The 13,892-nt window shown below is 67.8% G+C and overlaps 7 non-coding genes across 7 annotated transcripts; all 7 read right to left on the bottom strand.

Moving 5' to 3' along the window:
• Window positions 1-89: 89 nt before the first annotated feature.
• Window positions 90-208, bottom strand: LOC141411952 (5S ribosomal RNA). The gene has a single exon (XR_012436792.1). It is a non-coding gene; the product is annotated as a 5S ribosomal RNA (ribosomal RNA).
• Window positions 209-2,353: 2,145 nt separating this feature from the next.
• On the bottom strand, window positions 2,354-2,472 carry LOC141411951 (5S ribosomal RNA). The gene has a single exon (XR_012436791.1). It is a non-coding gene; the product is annotated as a 5S ribosomal RNA (ribosomal RNA).
• A 2,145-nt stretch (window positions 2,473-4,617) lies between these two features.
• LOC141411950 (5S ribosomal RNA) lies at window positions 4,618-4,736 on the bottom strand. The gene has a single exon (XR_012436790.1). It is a non-coding gene; the product is annotated as a 5S ribosomal RNA (ribosomal RNA).
• A 2,145-nt stretch (window positions 4,737-6,881) lies between these two features.
• Window positions 6,882-7,000, bottom strand: LOC141411949 (5S ribosomal RNA). Its single transcript, XR_012436789.1, has one exon. It is a non-coding gene; the product is annotated as a 5S ribosomal RNA (ribosomal RNA).
• A 2,145-nt stretch (window positions 7,001-9,145) lies between these two features.
• On the bottom strand, window positions 9,146-9,264 carry LOC141411948 (5S ribosomal RNA). Its single transcript, XR_012436788.1, has one exon. It is a non-coding gene; the product is annotated as a 5S ribosomal RNA (ribosomal RNA).
• Window positions 9,265-11,409: 2,145 nt separating this feature from the next.
• LOC141411947 (5S ribosomal RNA) lies at window positions 11,410-11,528 on the bottom strand. The gene has a single exon (XR_012436787.1). It is a non-coding gene; the product is annotated as a 5S ribosomal RNA (ribosomal RNA).
• Window positions 11,529-13,673: 2,145 nt separating this feature from the next.
• LOC141411946 (5S ribosomal RNA) lies at window positions 13,674-13,792 on the bottom strand. Its single transcript, XR_012436786.1, has one exon. It is a non-coding gene; the product is annotated as a 5S ribosomal RNA (ribosomal RNA).
• Window positions 13,793-13,892: the final 100 nt, after the last annotated feature.

The following is a 13,892-nucleotide window of genomic DNA, read 5'->3' as shown; positions in this document are numbered from 1 at the left end:
GTGGTGGTGCTGGGGGTGGTGGTGGTGGTGGGGGGGGTGGTGGCGAAGTCCCCGAAGACAAAAGGAGCAGCGAGGGAGGGAGGAGCAAAAGCCTACAGCACCCGGTATTCCCAGGCGGTCTCCCATCCAAGTACTAACCAGGCCCGACCCTGCTTAGCTTCCGAGATCAGACGAGATCGGGCGCGTTCAGGGTGGTATGGCCGTAGACGCTAGCCGCCGCCTCCGGGAGCCCCAAGAGCCTGCCGAGGGCCCCGGCGTGCGTCTCCACGCTGCTCTCCTGGCACGGCTGGGAGTCCGGGTGGGGGCTGGCAGCCCGGGGCCAGCGGCCAGAGGCCCCGCGCGCCTGCTCGGGCAGCCGGTCTCGCCCAGGTGGCCGCTGGGTGGCTTTCTTCCCGAGGTGTCCTGCTGCCAGGACGAGGGTCAAGTTTTCTCGGGGGAAAATTTCTCAGTGCTCTCGGGCGCTTGTTCTTCTGGGAATGTCCACTGCTGTGGCCAAGGCGGGGGACGCACAGCTCGGGCCAGGGCAAGCAGCCGCCCTCCTCCGTCGCCTCCTGGAGCCGTATCCTTGGGTGGGTGCGTGGCTCCCAGCGGAGGTCTCGGGGACCCTTCCGGTCCTCTTCGTCCGGAAAGCGCCACTGCCCCTCCAGCCCATCAGGAAAACGGCAGCCGCGCCCTTCGCCGACCCGCTCCGCCCTCCTCCACACTCAGGGCCTGGGGCTGCGGGGCTGAATCGTGAGGCTTTCCAGCCCAGGACTTCACCTCTGGCCCCTTTCACACCCGGGATCTTGGGAAGAAGAAACAAAACCAAACACAGCCAAAGCCATCTCCTCCGACCCGGGGCCCCTCCACATCCCTTCCGATCCCGGGTTCCTGCCGGCCTCCCGGGGCGTTTCTCCCAGGCAGGCCTTCGCGGCCACTACACGGGGCTGAGCACTCGAGTCCTCGGGCGTCACGGGGCCCGCGGCCACGCCAAGCACGCACGACTCCCGGGTCTCGTCTGCTCCTGGGTGCCCTGGGCCTCTTCCCTGTGCCGCTGCTGGGTCTTGTGCCCCTGCTTGGCCTCCTTCAGACCCGGCCCCGTGCTACGCGGCCACGTGCTACAGGATCGTGCCAGCAGAACTGGCCCTGGCTGAGCCCCGTACCCACCCTCCTGCCATCCCTGGCCCTGCTAGCAAATGGCAGAGATCCTCTGGCCTCCGAGCCCAGACAAAAATCCTGATGCAGTTGGCCGAGGGGCCGCAAACCAAGGCTTCGCTTGTTCCCGCTCAGGCCCCAGCCATACCCTCTTGTCCTTCGGCTGCTCGTGTGTGGGGTGGGGGAGAGGAGGGTGCGTCCCCGTGCGTGCGTGCGTGGTCTGGGTGTCTCTGCGTGGTGTGTGTGTGTGTGTGTGTGTGTGTTAGATGCCGTGCCTGGTGTAGGTGGGGAAGAGCAAGCCCTCACGCACAGAGCCCCATCACACACTGGGGCCGGGCCGAGGGGGTCAATCTGCTCGGCCTGATTGCGTTGGGCATACATTGCAGAAGGTGGGTTTTCCAAGGCGGAGCAGAGGGTCCCGGCACCTGAGGTTGTCCACGGGGAGAATGTCTGTTCCACGGGGGCAAGCGGTCCCTTCCGTCGTGCCCAAGCCCATGTGACCCCGAAGGCCAGGTGGCCCCGGTCCTTGAGCTGACTGAGGAGTGCTTTGAGACCCGGAGGGTGGCACAGGCGACTGGGCGCCAGCGGCGGCCCTCCCTCCCTTTGAGCGGGACGGGGAGCTGCCGCTGGCATCCGGAGCTCTGGCGGCCTGCGCCCTCTGTCCCTGTGACCGCAGGCTCTGCCGTGGGAGGCGGGATCCCACGTAGAGGTCGCGCGCTGGCTGCCCTGTCTTGGGTGGAGCGACGGAGCGCGACGTGGAGCAGCACCCGACTGAGGCTCCCTGCTTCTCTGTCCCCTGGCGTCTTGCCCTGGACCCAGTGCACCACCTTGTGGCGAGCCCAGGTGTGGCGCGTCCCGCTGTGGGGCCCGCTGGGGTGCAGGACCCACTTTCTCATGGCTTCCGCACGTCCCTCCCCGCCCGCCTGGAGGGCAGTTGGGGAGCGGTCCCCAACGTGGCCTGGGACCAACCTCGCTGGTGACCCGTGTCGCGGGCGCGCGCCCCAGGAGAGTGTGGGGAGGGGAGAGGATTCGGGGACGTAGCTGTGAGGATTCGGTGTGCGTGGGTCTGGCGGGTGGCCCGGACGGGGTCGGGGTCGTGGTCACGGTGGGTCGTTGTGGTGGTGGTGGTGGTGGTGGTGCTGGGGGTGGTGGTGGTGGTGGGGGGGGTGGTGGCGAAGTCCCCGAAGACAAAAGGAGCAGCGAGGGAGGGAGGAGCAAAAGCCTACAGCACCCGGTATTCCCAGGCGGTCTCCCATCCAAGTACTAACCAGGCCCGACCCTGCTTAGCTTCCGAGATCAGACGAGATCGGGCGCGTTCAGGGTGGTATGGCCGTAGACGCTAGCCGCCGCCTCCGGGAGCCCCAAGAGCCTGCCGAGGGCCCCGGCGTGCGTCTCCACGCTGCTCTCCTGGCACGGCTGGGAGTCCGGGTGGGGGCTGGCAGCCCGGGGCCAGCGGCCAGAGGCCCCGCGCGCCTGCTCGGGCAGCCGGTCTCGCCCAGGTGGCCGCTGGGTGGCTTTCTTCCCGAGGTGTCCTGCTGCCAGGACGAGGGTCAAGTTTTCTCGGGGGAAAATTTCTCAGTGCTCTCGGGCGCTTGTTCTTCTGGGAATGTCCACTGCTGTGGCCAAGGCGGGGGACGCACAGCTCGGGCCAGGGCAAGCAGCCGCCCTCCTCCGTCGCCTCCTGGAGCCGTATCCTTGGGTGGGTGCGTGGCTCCCAGCGGAGGTCTCGGGGACCCTTCCGGTCCTCTTCGTCCGGAAAGCGCCACTGCCCCTCCAGCCCATCAGGAAAACGGCAGCCGCGCCCTTCGCCGACCCGCTCCGCCCTCCTCCACACTCAGGGCCTGGGGCTGCGGGGCTGAATCGTGAGGCTTTCCAGCCCAGGACTTCACCTCTGGCCCCTTTCACACCCGGGATCTTGGGAAGAAGAAACAAAACCAAACACAGCCAAAGCCATCTCCTCCGACCCGGGGCCCCTCCACATCCCTTCCGATCCCGGGTTCCTGCCGGCCTCCCGGGGCGTTTCTCCCAGGCAGGCCTTCGCGGCCACTACACGGGGCTGAGCACTCGAGTCCTCGGGCGTCACGGGGCCCGCGGCCACGCCAAGCACGCACGACTCCCGGGTCTCGTCTGCTCCTGGGTGCCCTGGGCCTCTTCCCTGTGCCGCTGCTGGGTCTTGTGCCCCTGCTTGGCCTCCTTCAGACCCGGCCCCGTGCTACGCGGCCACGTGCTACAGGATCGTGCCAGCAGAACTGGCCCTGGCTGAGCCCCGTACCCACCCTCCTGCCATCCCTGGCCCTGCTAGCAAATGGCAGAGATCCTCTGGCCTCCGAGCCCAGACAAAAATCCTGATGCAGTTGGCCGAGGGGCCGCAAACCAAGGCTTCGCTTGTTCCCGCTCAGGCCCCAGCCATACCCTCTTGTCCTTCGGCTGCTCGTGTGTGGGGTGGGGGAGAGGAGGGTGCGTCCCCGTGCGTGCGTGCGTGGTCTGGGTGTCTCTGCGTGGTGTGTGTGTGTGTGTGTGTGTGTGTTAGATGCCGTGCCTGGTGTAGGTGGGGAAGAGCAAGCCCTCACGCACAGAGCCCCATCACACACTGGGGCCGGGCCGAGGGGGTCAATCTGCTCGGCCTGATTGCGTTGGGCATACATTGCAGAAGGTGGGTTTTCCAAGGCGGAGCAGAGGGTCCCGGCACCTGAGGTTGTCCACGGGGAGAATGTCTGTTCCACGGGGGCAAGCGGTCCCTTCCGTCGTGCCCAAGCCCATGTGACCCCGAAGGCCAGGTGGCCCCGGTCCTTGAGCTGACTGAGGAGTGCTTTGAGACCCGGAGGGTGGCACAGGCGACTGGGCGCCAGCGGCGGCCCTCCCTCCCTTTGAGCGGGACGGGGAGCTGCCGCTGGCATCCGGAGCTCTGGCGGCCTGCGCCCTCTGTCCCTGTGACCGCAGGCTCTGCCGTGGGAGGCGGGATCCCACGTAGAGGTCGCGCGCTGGCTGCCCTGTCTTGGGTTGAGCGACGGAGCGCGACGTGGAGCAGCACCCGACTGAGGCTCCCTGCTTCTCTGTCCCCTGGCGTCTTGCCCTGGACCCAGTGCACCACCTTGTGGCGAGCCCAGGTGTGGCGCGTCCCGCTGTGGGGCCCGCTGGGGTGCAGGACCCACTTTCTCATGGCTTCCGCACGTCCCTCCCCGCCCGCCTGGAGGGCAGTTGGGGAGCGGTCCCCAACGTGGCCTGGGACCAACCTCGCTGGTGACCCGTGTCGCGGGCGCGCGCCCCAGGAGAGTGTGGGGAGGGGAGAGGATTCGGGGACGTAGCTGTGAGGATTCGGTGTGCGTGGGTCTGGCGGGTGGCCCGGACGGGGTCGGGGTCGTGGTCACGGTGGGTCGTTGTGGTGGTGGTGGTGGTGGTGGTGCTGGGGGTGGTGGTGGTGGTGGGGGGGGTGGTGGCGAAGTCCCCGAAGACAAAAGGAGCAGCGAGGGAGGGAGGAGCAAAAGCCTACAGCACCCGGTATTCCCAGGCGGTCTCCCATCCAAGTACTAACCAGGCCCGACCCTGCTTAGCTTCCGAGATCAGACGAGATCGGGCGCGTTCAGGGTGGTATGGCCGTAGACGCTAGCCGCCGCCTCCGGGAGCCCCAAGAGCCTGCCGAGGGCCCCGGCGTGCGTCTCCACGCTGCTCTCCTGGCACGGCTGGGAGTCCGGGTGGGGGCTGGCAGCCCGGGGCCAGCGGCCAGAGGCCCCGCGCGCCTGCTCGGGCAGCCGGTCTCGCCCAGGTGGCCGCTGGGTGGCTTTCTTCCCGAGGTGTCCTGCTGCCAGGACGAGGGTCAAGTTTTCTCGGGGGAAAATTTCTCAGTGCTCTCGGGCGCTTGTTCTTCTGGGAATGTCCACTGCTGTGGCCAAGGCGGGGGACGCACAGCTCGGGCCAGGGCAAGCAGCCGCCCTCCTCCGTCGCCTCCTGGAGCCGTATCCTTGGGTGGGTGCGTGGCTCCCAGCGGAGGTCTCGGGGACCCTTCCGGTCCTCTTCGTCCGGAAAGCGCCACTGCCCCTCCAGCCCATCAGGAAAACGGCAGCCGCGCCCTTCGCCGACCCGCTCCGCCCTCCTCCACACTCAGGGCCTGGGGCTGCGGGGCTGAATCGTGAGGCTTTCCAGCCCAGGACTTCACCTCTGGCCCCTTTCACACCCGGGATCTTGGGAAGAAGAAACAAAACCAAACACAGCCAAAGCCATCTCCTCCGACCCGGGGCCCCTCCACATCCCTTCCGATCCCGGGTTCCTGCCGGCCTCCCGGGGCGTTTCTCCCAGGCAGGCCTTCGCGGCCACTACACGGGGCTGAGCACTCGAGTCCTCGGGCGTCACGGGGCCCGCGGCCACGCCAAGCACGCACGACTCCCGGGTCTCGTCTGCTCCTGGGTGCCCTGGGCCTCTTCCCTGTGCCGCTGCTGGGTCTTGTGCCCCTGCTTGGCCTCCTTCAGACCCGGCCCCGTGCTACGCGGCCACGTGCTACAGGATCGTGCCAGCAGAACTGGCCCTGGCTGAGCCCCGTACCCACCCTCCTGCCATCCCTGGCCCTGCTAGCAAATGGCAGAGATCCTCTGGCCTCCGAGCCCAGACAAAAATCCTGATGCAGTTGGCCGAGGGGCCGCAAACCAAGGCTTCGCTTGTTCCCGCTCAGGCCCCAGCCATACCCTCTTGTCCTTCGGCTGCTCGTGTGTGGGGTGGGGGAGAGGAGGGTGCGTCCCCGTGCGTGCGTGCGTGGTCTGGGTGTCTCTGCGTGGTGTGTGTGTGTGTGTGTGTGTGTGTTAGATGCCGTGCCTGGTGTAGGTGGGGAAGAGCAAGCCCTCACGCACAGAGCCCCATCACACACTGGGGCCGGGCCGAGGGGGTCAATCTGCTCGGCCTGATTGCGTTGGGCATACATTGCAGAAGGTGGGTTTTCCAAGGCGGAGCAGAGGGTCCCGGCACCTGAGGTTGTCCACGGGGAGAATGTCTGTTCCACGGGGGCAAGCGGTCCCTTCCGTCGTGCCCAAGCCCATGTGACCCCGAAGGCCAGGTGGCCCCGGTCCTTGAGCTGACTGAGGAGTGCTTTGAGACCCGGAGGGTGGCACAGGCGACTGGGCGCCAGCGGCGGCCCTCCCTCCCTTTGAGCGGGACGGGGAGCTGCCGCTGGCATCCGGAGCTCTGGCGGCCTGCGCCCTCTGTCCCTGTGACCGCAGGCTCTGCCGTGGGAGGCGGGATCCCACGTAGAGGTCGCGCGCTGGCTGCCCTGTCTTGGGTTGAGCGACGGAGCGCGACGTGGAGCAGCACCCGACTGAGGCTCCCTGCTTCTCTGTCCCCTGGCGTCTTGCCCTGGACCCAGTGCACCACCTTGTGGCGAGCCCAGGTGTGGCGCGTCCCGCTGTGGGGCCCGCTGGGGTGCAGGACCCACTTTCTCATGGCTTCCGCACGTCCCTCCCCGCCCGCCTGGAGGGCAGTTGGGGAGCGGTCCCCAACGTGGCCTGGGACCAACCTCGCTGGTGACCCGTGTCGCGGGCGCGCGCCCCAGGAGAGTGTGGGGAGGGGAGAGGATTCGGGGACGTAGCTGTGAGGATTCGGTGTGCGTGGGTCTGGCGGGTGGCCCGGACGGGGTCGGGGTCGTGGTCACGGTGGGTCGTTGTGGTGGTGGTGGTGGTGGTGGTGCTGGGGGTGGTGGTGGTGGTGGGGGGGGTGGTGGCGAAGTCCCCGAAGACAAAAGGAGCAGCGAGGGAGGGAGGAGCAAAAGCCTACAGCACCCGGTATTCCCAGGCGGTCTCCCATCCAAGTACTAACCAGGCCCGACCCTGCTTAGCTTCCGAGATCAGACGAGATCGGGCGCGTTCAGGGTGGTATGGCCGTAGACGCTAGCCGCCGCCTCCGGGAGCCCCAAGAGCCTGCCGAGGGCCCCGGCGTGCGTCTCCACGCTGCTCTCCTGGCACGGCTGGGAGTCCGGGTGGGGGCTGGCAGCCCGGGGCCAGCGGCCAGAGGCCCCGCGCGCCTGCTCGGGCAGCCGGTCGCGCCCAGGTGGCCGCTGGGTGGCTTTCTTCCCGAGGTGTCCTGCTGCCAGGACGAGGGTCAAGTTTTCTCGGGGGAAAATTTCTCAGTGCTCTCGGGCGCTTGTTCTTCTGGGAATGTCCACTGCTGTGGCCAAGGCGGGGGACGCACAGCTCGGGCCAGGGCAAGCAGCCGCCCTCCTCCGTCGCCTCCTGGAGCCGTATCCTTGGGTGGGTGCGTGGCTCCCAGCGGAGGTCTCGGGGACCCTTCCGGTCCTCTTCGTCCGGAAAGCGCCACTGCCCCTCCAGCCCATCAGGAAAACGGCAGCCGCGCCCTTCGCCGACCCGCTCCGCCCTCCTCCACACTCAGGGCCTGGGGCTGCGGGGCTGAATCGTGAGGCTTTCCAGCCCAGGACTTCACCTCTGGCCCCTTTCACACCCGGGATCTTGGGAAGAAGAAACAAAACCAAACACAGCCAAAGCCATCTCCTCCGACCCGGGGCCCCTCCACATCCCTTCCGATCCCGGGTTCCTGCCGGCCTCCCGGGGCGTTTCTCCCAGGCAGGCCTTCGCGGCCACTACACGGGGCTGAGCACTCGAGTCCTCGGGCGTCACGGGGCCCGCGGCCACGCCAAGCACGCACGACTCCCGGGTCTCGTCTGCTCCTGGGTGCCCTGGGCCTCTTCCCTGTGCCGCTGCTGGGTCTTGTGCCCCTGCTTGGCCTCCTTCAGACCCGGCCCCGTGCTACGCGGCCATGTGCTACAGGATCGTGCCAGCAGAACTGGCCCTGGCTGAGCCCCGTACCCACCCTCCTGCCATCCCTGGCCCTGCTAGCAAATGGCAGAGATCCTCTGGCCTCCGAGCCCAGACAAAAATCCTGATGCAGTTGGCCGAGGGGCCGCAAACCAAGGCTTCGCTTGTTCCCGCTCAGGCCCCAGCCATACCCTCTTGTCCTTCGGCTGCTCGTGTGTGGGGTGGGGGAGAGGAGGGTGCGTCCCCGTGCGTGCGTGCGTGGTCTGGGTGTCTCTGCGTGGTGTGTGTGTGTGTGTGTGTGTGTGTTAGATGCCGTGCCTGGTGTAGGTGGGGAAGAGCAAGCCCTCACGCACAGAGCCCCATCACACACTGGGGCCGGGCCGAGGGGGTCAATCTGCTCGGCCTGATTGCGTTGGGCATACATTGCAGAAGGTGGGTTTTCCAAGGCGGAGCAGAGGGTCCCGGCACCTGAGGTTGTCCACGGGGAGAATGTCTGTTCCACGGGGGCAAGCGGTCCCTTCCGTCGTGCCCAAGCCCATGTGACCCCGAAGGCCAGGTGGCCCCGGTCCTTGAGCTGACTGAGGAGTGCTTTGAGACCCGGAGGGTGGCACAGGCGACTGGGCGCCAGCGGCGGCCCTCCCTCCCTTTGAGCGGGACGGGGAGCTGCCGCTGGCATCCGGAGCTCTGGCGGCCTGCGCCCTCTGTCCCTGTGACCGCAGGCTCTGCCGTGGGAGGCGGGATCCCACGTAGAGGTCGCGCGCTGGCTGCCCTGTCTTGGGTTGAGCGACGGAGCGCGACGTGGAGCAGCACCCGACTGAGGCTCCCTGCTTCTCTGTCCCCTGGCGTCTTGCCCTGGACCCAGTGCACCACCTTGTGGCGAGCCCAGGTGTGGCGCGTCCCGCTGTGGGGCCCGCTGGGGTGCAGGACCCACTTTCTCATGGCTTCCGCACGTCCCTCCCCGCCCGCCTGGAGGGCAGTTGGGGAGCGGTCCCCAACGTGGCCTGGGACCAACCTCGCTGGTGACCCGTGTCGCGGGCGCGCGCCCCAGGAGAGTGTGGGGAGGGGAGAGGATTCGGGGACGTAGCTGTGAGGATTCGGTGTGCGTGGGTCTGGCGGGTGGCCCGGACGGGGTCGGGGTCGTGGTCACGGTGGGTCGTTGTGGTGGTGGTGGTGGTGGTGGTGCTGGGGGTGGTGGTGGTGGTAGGGGGGGTGGTGGCGAAGTCCCCGAAGACAAAAGGAGCAGCGAGGGAGGGAGGAGCAAAAGCCTACAGCACCCGGTATTCCCAGGCGGTCTCCCATCCAAGTACTAACCAGGCCCGACCCTGCTTAGCTTCCGAGATCAGACGAGATCGGGCGCGTTCAGGGTGGTATGGCCGTAGACGCTAGCCGCCGCCTCCGGGAGCCCCAAGAGCCTGCCGAGGGCCCCGGCGTGCGTCTCCACGCTGCTCTCCTGGCACGGCTGGGAGTCCGGGTGGGGGCTGGCAGCCCGGGGCCAGCGGCCAGAGGCCCCGCGCGCCTGCTCGGGCAGCCGGTCTCGCCCAGGTGGCCGCTGGGTGGCTTTCTTCCCGAGGTGTCCTGCTGCCAGGACGAGGGTCAAGTTTTCTCGGGGGAAAATTTCTCAGTGCTCTCGGGCGCTTGTTCTTCTGGGAATGTCCACTGCTGTGGCCAAGGCGGGGGACGCACAGCTCGGGCCAGGGCAAGCAGCCGCCCTCCTCCGTCGCCTCCTGGAGCCGTATCCTTGGGTGGGTGCGTGGCTCCCAGCGGAGGTCTCGGGGACCCTTCCGGTCCTCTTCGTCCGGAAAGCGACACTGCCCCTCCAGCCCATCAGGAAAACGGCAGCCGCGCCCTTCGCCGACCCGCTCCGCCCTCCTCCACACTCAGGGCCTGGGGCTGCGGGGCTGAATCGTGAGGCTTTCCAGCCCAGGACTTCACCTCTGGCCCCTTTCACACCCGGGATCTTGGGAAGAAGAAACAAAACCAAACACAGCCAAAGCCATCTCCTCCGACCCGGGGCCCCTCCACATCCCTTCCGATCCCGGGTTCCTGCCGGCCTCCCGGGGCGTTTCTCCCAGGCAGGCCTTCGCGGCCACTACACGGGGCTGAGCACTCGAGTCCTCGGGCGTCACGGGGCCCGCGGCCACGCCAAGCACGCACGACTCCCGGGTCTCGTCTGCTCCTGGGTGCCCTGGGCCTCTTCCCTGTGCCGCTGCTGGGTCTTGTGCCCCTGCTTGGCCTCCTTCAGACCCGGCCCCGTGCTACGCGGCCACGTGCTACAGGATCGTGCCAGCAGAACTGGCCCTGGCTGAGCCCCGTACCCACCCTCCTGCCATCCCTGGCCCTGCTAGCAAATGGCAGAGATCCTCTGGCCTCCGAGCCCAGACAAAAATCCTGATGCAGTTGGCCGAGGGGCCGCAAACCAAGGCTTCGCTTGTTCCCGCTCAGGCCCCAGCCATACCCTCTTGTCCTTCGGCTGCTCGTGTGTGGGGTGGGGGAGAGGAGGGTGCGTCCCCGTGCGTGCGTGCGTGGTCTGGGTGTCTCTGCGTGGTGTGTGTGTGTGTGTGTGTGTGTGTTAGATGCCGTGCCTGGTGTAGGTGGGGAAGAGCAAGCCCTCACGCACAGAGCCCCATCACACACTGGGGCCGGGCCGAGGGGGTCAATCTGCTCGGCCTGATTGCGTTGGGCATACATTGCAGAAGGTGGGTTTTCCAAGGCGGAGCAGAGGGTCCCGGCACCTGAGGTTGTCCACGGGGAGAATGTCTGTTCCACGGGGGCAAGCGGTCCCTTCCGTCGTGCCCAAGCCCATGTGACCCCGAAGGCCAGGTGGCCCCGGTCCTTGAGCTGACTGAGGAGTGCTTTGAGACCCGGAGGGTGGCACAGGCGACTGGGCGCCAGCGGCGGCCCTCCCTCCCTTTGAGCGGGACGGGGAGCTGCCGCTGGCATCCGGAGCTCTGGCGGCCTGCACCCTCTGTCCCTGTGACCGCAGGCTCTGCCGTGGGAGGCGGGATCCCACGTAGAGGTCGCGCGCTGGCTGCCCTGTCTTGGGTTGAGCGACGGAGCGCGACGTGGAGCAGCACCCGACTGAGGCTCCCTGCTTCTCTGTCCCCTGGCGTCTTGCCCTGGACCCAGTGCACCACCTTGTGGCGAGCCCAGGTGTGGCGCGTCCCGCTGTGGGGCCCGCTGGGGTGCAGGACCCACTTTCTCATGGCTTCCGCACGTCCCTCCCCGCCCGCCTGGAGGGCAGTTGGGGAGCGGTCCCCAACGTGGCCTGGGACCAACCTCGCTGGTGACCCGTGTCGCGGGCGCGCGCCCCAGGAGAGTGTGGGGAGGGGAGAGGATTCGGGGACGTAGCTGTGAGGATTCGGTGTGCGTGGGTCTGGCGGGTGGCCCGGACGGGGTCGGGGTCGTGGTCACGGTGGGTCGTTGTGGTGGTGGTGGTGGTGGTGGTGCTGGGGGTGGTGGTGGTGGTAGGGGGGGTGGTGGCGAAGTCCCCGAAGACAAAAGGAGCAGCGAGGGAGGGAGGAGCAAAAGCCTACAGCACCCGGTATTCCCAGGCGGTCTCCCATCCAAGTACTAACCAGGCCCGACCCTGCTTAGCTTCCGAGATCAGACGAGATCGGGCGCGTTCAGGGTGGTATGGCCGTAGACGCTAGCCGCCGCCTCCGGGAGCCCCAAGAGCCTGCCGAGGGCCCCGGCGTGCGTCTCCACGCTGCTCTCCTGGCACGGCTGGGAGTCCGGGTGGGGGCTGGCAGCCCGGGGCCAGCGGCCAGAGGCCCCGCGCGCCTGCTCGGGCAGCCGGTCTCGCCCAGGTGGCCGCTGGGTGGCTTTCTTCCCGAGGTGTCCTGCTGCCAGGACGAGGGTCAAGTTTTCTCGGGGGAAAATTTCTCAGTGCTCTCGGGCGCTTGTTCTTCTGGGAATGTCCACTGCTGTGGCCAAGGCGGGGGACGCACAGCTCGGGCCAGGGCAAGCAGCCGCCCTCCTCCGTCGCCTCCTGGAGCCGTATCCTTGGGTGGGTGCGTGGCTCCCAGCGGAGGTCTCGGGGACCCTTCCGGTCCTCTTCGTCCGGAAAGCGCCACTGCCCCTCCAGCCCATCAGGAAAACGGCAGCCGCGCCCTTCGCCGACCCGCTCCGCCCTCCTCCACACTCAGGGCCTGGGGCTGCGGGGCTGAATCGTGAGGCTTTCCAGCCCAGGACTTCACCTCTGGCCCCTTTCACACCCGGGATCTTGGGAAGAAGAAACAAAACCAAACACAGCCAAAGCCATCTCCTCCGACCCGGGGCCCCTCCACATCCCTTCCGATCCCGGGTTCCTGCCGGCCTCCCGGGGCGTTTCTCCCAGGCAGGCCTTCGCGGCCACTACACGGGGCTGAGCACTCGAGTCCTCGGGCGTCACGGGGCCCGCGGCCACGCCAAGCACGCACGACTCCCGGGTCTCGTCTGCTCCTGGGTGCCCTGGGCCTCTTCCCTGTGCCGCTGCTGGGTCTTGTGCCCCTGCTTGGCCTCCTTCAGACCCGGCCCCGTGCTACGCGGCCACGTGCTACAGGATCGTGCCAGCAGAACTGGCCCTGGCTGAGCCCCGTACCCACCCTCCTGCCATCCCTGGCCCTGCTAGCAAATGGCAGAGATCCTCTGGCCTCCGAGCCCAGACAAAAATCCTGATGCAGTTGGCCGAGGGGCCGCAAACCAAGGCTTCGCTTGTTCCCGCTCAGGCCCCAGCCATACCCTCTTGTCCTTCGGCTGCTCGTGTGTGGGGTGGGGGAGAGGAGGGTGCGTCCCCGTGCGTGCGTGCGTGGTCTGGGTGTCTCTGCGTGGTGTGTGTGTGTGTGTGTGTGTGTGTTAGATGCCGTGCCTGGTGTAGGTGGGGAAGAGCAAGCCCTCACGCACAGAGCCCCATCACACACTGGGGCCGGGCCGAGGGGGTCAATCTGCTCGGCCTGATTGCGTTGGGCATACATTGCAGAAGGTGGGTTTTCCAAGGCGGAGCAGAGGGTCCCGGCACCTGAGGTTGTCCACGGGGAGAATGTCTGTTCCACGGGGGCAAGCGGTCCCTTCCGTCGTGCCCAAGCCCATGTGACCCCGAAGGCCAGGTGGCCCCGGTCCTTGAGCTGACTGAGGAGTGCTTTGAGACCCGGAGGGTGGCACAGGCGACTGGGCGCCAGCGGCGGCCCTCCCTCCCTTTGAGCGGGACGGGGAGCTGCCGCTGGCATCCGGAGCTCTGGCGGCCTGCGCCCTCTGTCCCTGTGACCGCAGGCTCTGCCGTGGGAGGCGGGATCCCACGTAGAGGTCGCGCGCTGGCTGCCCTGTCTTGGGTTGAGCGACGGAGCGCGACGTGGAGCAGCACCCGACTGAGGCTCCCTGCTTCTCTGTCCCCTGGCGTCTTGCCCTGGACCCAGTGCACCACCTTGTGGCGAGCCCAGGTGTGGCGCGTCCCGCTGTGGGGCCCGCTGGGGTGCAGGACCCACTTTCTCATGGCTTCCGCACGTCCCTCCCCGCCCGCCTGGAGGGCAGTTGGGGAGCGGTCCCCAACGTGGCCTGGGACCAACCTCGCTGGTGACCCGTGTCGCGGGCGCGCGCCCCAGGAGAGTGTGGGGAGGGGAGAGGATTCGGGGACGTAGCTGTGAGGATTCGGTGTGCGTGGGTCTGGCGGGTGGCCCGGACGGGGTCGGGGTCGTGGTCACGGTGGGTCGTTGTGGTGGTGGTGGTGGTGGTGGTGCTGGGGGTGGTGGTGGTGGTGGGGGGGGTGGTGGCGAAGTCCCCGAAGACAAAAGGAGCAGCGAGGGAGGGAGGAGCAAAAGCCTACAGCACCCGGTATTCCCAGGCGGTCTCCCATCCAAGTACTAACCAGGCCCGACCCTGCTTAGCTTCCGAGATCAGACGAGATCGGGCGCGTTCAGGGTGGTATGGCCGTAGACGCTAGCCGCCGCCTCCGGGAGCCCCAAGAGCCTGCCGAGGGCCCCGGCGTGCGTCTCCACGCTGCTCTCCTGGCACGGCTGGGAGTCCGGGTGGGGGCTG

Source organism: Castor canadensis, chromosome 10 (assembly GCF_047511655.1).
Source record: "Castor canadensis chromosome 10, mCasCan1.hap1v2, whole genome shotgun sequence".
NCBI classification, from domain to species: Eukaryota; Metazoa; Chordata; class Mammalia; order Rodentia; family Castoridae; genus Castor; species Castor canadensis.
The sequence above is the reverse complement of the archived record's forward strand: the minus strand, read 5'-3'. Positions and strand labels throughout refer to the sequence as shown.